The sequence below is a fragment of the Fukomys damarensis genome, unplaced genomic scaffold (genome assembly GCF_012274545.1).
Source record: "Fukomys damarensis isolate Sample0158 unplaced genomic scaffold, DMR_v1.0_HiC HiC_scaffold_34, whole genome shotgun sequence".
Lineage (NCBI taxonomy): Eukaryota > Metazoa > Chordata > Mammalia > Rodentia > Bathyergidae > Fukomys > Fukomys damarensis.
In genome coordinates, this window is record NW_022900946.1 from 5,128,038 (window position 1) to 5,132,768 (window position 4,731).

Consider the following 4,731-nt stretch of genomic DNA (forward strand, 5'->3'; position numbering starts at 1 on the left):
TTGGTACCGGGGATCAAACTCAGGCCCTCGCACTTGCGAGGCAGATGGCAGAACCACTGAGCTAAATCCCCATGCAATTTACCATATATTTGATCACCCCTTGTATGCATAAAATTTCCCAAATTAACCATTTCTAAACACTCCATTACATAGCGTTACATACGTTTCTATTGTTCTGCAGCCAATCACCAGAACTCTTTTCTCGTTGCAAAACTGAAACTTTATGCCAATTGGCCAATAATTCTCCACAACCCCTTCCCCTAGGAAGCAATTGTGCATAAAACCCATAAAGAATGCAGTGCAATTGAGCCCAATATTCAGGTCAGAGAAGGTCATTGTTTGACTAAATTCTAGAAAAAAGAAGTTGAAAAAATGAATGCACGAGTGCACAAACGGAATGGTCCGACATCCACACAGAGGCACACTGCCCTGGGCCTTCCGGTCTTCCCAGCAGTGAGTGCAGAGATGGCTTCAGCACAAGGGGAGACTTGCTGCCGTGGGATCCCAGGCAGCCTTGCCATTCAAGGGCTCTCATGACAAAAGTCAAAGGAAGTATTGCAGAGGGTTTGTTTTTTGTTGTTTTTTTTTTTTTTTAAAGCCACATTAAGCTCAATTGTAATTTGTTCACGAGTGCACAAACGGAATGGTCCGACATCCACACAGAGGCACACTGCCCTGGGCCTTCCGGTCTTCCCAGCAGTGAGTGCAGAGATGGCTTCAGCACAAGGGGAGACTTGCTGCCGTGGGATCCCAGGCAGCCTTGCCATTCAAGGGCTCTCATGACAAAAGTCAAAGGAAGTATTGCAGAGGGTTTGTTTTTTGTTGTTTTTTTTTTTTTCTAAAGCCACATTAGCATCAATCTGAGACTTTGTCCTTGAGCTTTAAAGTTCCTGGTAAGATTTAGTGAGGTTTGGTGCTAAGCAACAGCAAAAGTCTTTGCAGGGACCTGACCATGGAAACAAGATTCTAAGCGATGACTGAGTCCAAACAGGAAACGCTTCCTACTTCCGCTCCCCACCATGGTACTCTCTGCAAAGTACCTGGCCGTGCCTTCTGCAGAGAGAGCTTGAGCTGAGGGCCAGACAGCACTGCCCTGAGCATCCCTCCCTTGGCAATTCCTGCAAGAGGAAATGGAGAAGCCACTTACTTGCCTTGAGTGCCAAGAAATCAGTAAGCAAATAATACTTCAATGCAACAGTTTTAGAGTGCAAAGCCGATGCCAACACATAAATAAATAAAACATGATGAGGAAAATACCAACTTTTTAGGCAAAGACAGGATCTGGTGGCCAGGATGAGAGGGAGACAACTGAGAATGACTTGTGTAAGTGTACAGTGGAGCCGCAAAGATGTCGTCAGGATTAAATAAGCAAACGAAGGCAGCATGCTTAGCACAAGCCACAGTGTGTTTTAGCTATTACCATCACTGTTCCTGTAATCAGCGCACTGTTACTATTACCACTAATACCATTTCTGCTCTAGGAGACAGTTGTTTCATTGCAAGGTAGAGTAGGGATCTGCAGCTCCCACCCTTGCCTCTAAACCATCTTCCTTGTATCCTGGCCCCCCATTCCCTAGCATCCTCAGGCATCCTTAACTGAGCTGGTCAGTGCATTCACGCAGCCTTGTATTTTCTCATGACTTGTCTGTTGTCGGAGTCAGAGTGGGCTGCTGGAACTAAACACCACAGACTGGGTAGCTAAAATGACTAACTTTTATGTCTCAAAGTTTTAGACCCTGGAAATCCGAAATCAAGGTGTCACCAAATCTGGAACCTGATGATTGCTCTTTCACTGGCTTGCGGGGGGCTGTCTTTTTGTGTCCTCACAGGAGCGGGGCAAGGCACCTGATCTCTTCTTTTTTTTTATAAGGACACTGATACCAGTACGAGGACCTCACCCTAATGTCCTCATCTACACTTCACTACCTCTCAAAGACCTTAACTCTGAATACCATCACATAGAGAGTTAGGGCTTTAACATGTGAATTTGGGAGGGAATATGAACACTGTCCATAACAGCCACCTCCCTAGGCTGCCTAGGACTTCTGTGAGGGAAGACAGAGTCCCATCTTGCTCCTGGTCTACCCTCCTGAGTTAAGCGTGGTGCCTGACACATCATAACACAACTACATTTATTGATTATCTTAGCCCAGTGCAAAGCACTTCTCAATCTTCCACTAAATTGGTTTTAAAGAAGGCAGAGGAGGCAACTTTCTATGTACCTTCCAGTGCTCCTCGTTCTGAAGCCATATGAGAATAAAAATCACCATTTTATTCCTTGTAGCGCTAACATTTATAGACGACTTCACACCCAGTAAATCTTGCTCTAAACTTCTCCCCTGTACTTACCCATTTATTGCCCTGAGTAACCCCGTACATAGTTGTTGTCATTATGCCATTTTACAAATGAAGAAACCGAGGCACAGAGGAACCGAGTCCGTGCCCAGAGTCACCTGGTTGTGGAAGTACATCTGTGCTCCAGCTCCTCGGTCTGATTCGAGCCTGTTCTCCCGAGCACTGAATGAGAATGGGCTCCCTAAGCTAACAGATCCCTGACGCCTACACGTGTGAAACAGCCTCAGCTCAACCCCTCCCCGAGCAGTCTCTACTTACTCTTGCTTATAACAGGAGAGTGGCAGTGGTGAGAACATATGAGGAAGAGAAAATAGATTTTCTCGTTTCTCTAAGAGGCCACCTGATCCCTGCAGGTTCAAACCCAATCTTTAACAGAACATCTCTCTTTGTCCTGAAATTCTTTTATATGCTTGATTGGTCCACTTAACCTTTAGCTGGCCAAGCAAATGTCTGTGCGCAAAACTGTTTCCAGATGTACTGCGGCCAGGGGGCAGGGGTTGGGGCGGGGGTTCAAGCAACCACAGTGCCTATGTAGAAAAACAATAGAAACTACTTAGCCAAAGGGTATGCGTTGCACTTTCTCTGCTTTTGGATTTTTCACAGTACATCCCAGGCTTGGGTTTTTTTTTAAGAACAAGTGTCAATGTATTAACATAGCATGTTTTCTTCTTGGTGCACTGAATAGCTCAGACAACTGGATAGAAGAGAATGGTACAGTATTTTAATTGAAATAATGATTTTTTTACTTGTACTCACTTTTTAGAACAGTTAATGCATTCACATTTTCAAAGATCAAAATGATACAAAAAGTTTATCTCTGAGAAATACACCTCCCTCCGAGCCATTGTCTTTACCCAATAGAAGTAAATACATTTTTCATTTAGTAGTTTCTTGTTCACCTTTTCATAGCCCCTTTATTGAATTTATTTATCTAAAATGTAAGAAAATAGGAATATATGTTTTTCTTTTTCTCTTCCTTACGTGGTGTGTACAATATTTTGCACTTTGCTTTTTCACTGTCTGTAGTTCTTTCCATATTAGAACACAAGGACCGTAATCATGAGCTGTCCCATTTTCCCGGTAAGGATGGACCTGGCCAATGAAACCAGTCCTTTGCGGGTAAATACTTGATTGTTTCCCAACCTTCACTACTACAAATGATGCTACCACGAGTGACCTTGTACGTACATCACATCCTCCCTGTGGCGGTACAACTATAGAATAAGTTCCCAGGACCAGGGATTGCCAGGTCAAAGGGCAAGCGCCAGCTCACCCTCCTTGGGGGTGCAGCCCTTTGTATTCAGACAGCCCTAATAGCAATGTCTGTTTCCCCACAGCCTGAACAACAACATTTTCAGACTTTTCTATTTTTGCCCACCTGATAAGTGATAAATGGTATCTTGGTGTAATTTCAGTGTTCATTTATTGCATTATGAATGGGATTGAGCATTTCTTCTTAAGAACAGTATTTAAAACACTTTTATTGTGAGTGACAAAATCTTATTAGGGTTAATTCAAGCAAATGAAAGGGAAATTACTACGAGAATTAAAGAACTATCTCAGGAAGCCAAGGGCAGCAGTCTAGCCGTTCCCTGACCGGGCCGCTCCTTCCCTCCACCACTTTGAAATATTTCTTTCTTGAGTGTAGGAAACAGGCTTCTCCACATCCCCCACCCTGTGTGCCCTAACATCTGTATATGCTGTCACAGTCTCAGTTCCAAATATCCAGAGAGAAACCCATCCATCTTACTTCTACAGGGCAGCATCCCTAGTCCATTAGCCACAGCCAGAAGTGGGCAGAATGAAGATAATAAAAAATGTGTTTACGAGGTGCCACATATCGTGGATGACAATTATATGCCTATGCAAAGTCCATCATCCCTTCTCTGATGCTATTCCTCTGAAAAGAAGTCTATTCTTTCACCAGAACCTCACTCGGGAGGTAGTCTACTCTTTGCATGGGCCCCTGTGCCTTTCCAAGCCAACCATGGTCATTCTTTTTTTTTATTTTTTTATTTTTATTTTTTGGTATCAGGGATCGAACTTGGGTCCTTACGCTTGCGAGTCAGAAGCCAGAACCACTGAGCTAAATCCCCGGCCCTGTAAGCCCAGTTTAGATGATCATACATAAAGAAACATTCTTCACAGCTAAATGTAGAAGCACAAAGGAGTTCTGGTTTTCCCCTCCTCCTATGGGGACACTAATCCTATCATGGAAACTACACTCCAAGATCTCATCTATGCCTCGTTACTTAGTAAAGGCCCCAACGACAAGTACCATCAAACTGAGGGTAAGCACAGGTTGAACAAGGTCAAGATGGCCACGTTCCTGTTGCTTTGTGTTGTTCTGTCCACGTGTAATTCTATTCCTTAGCT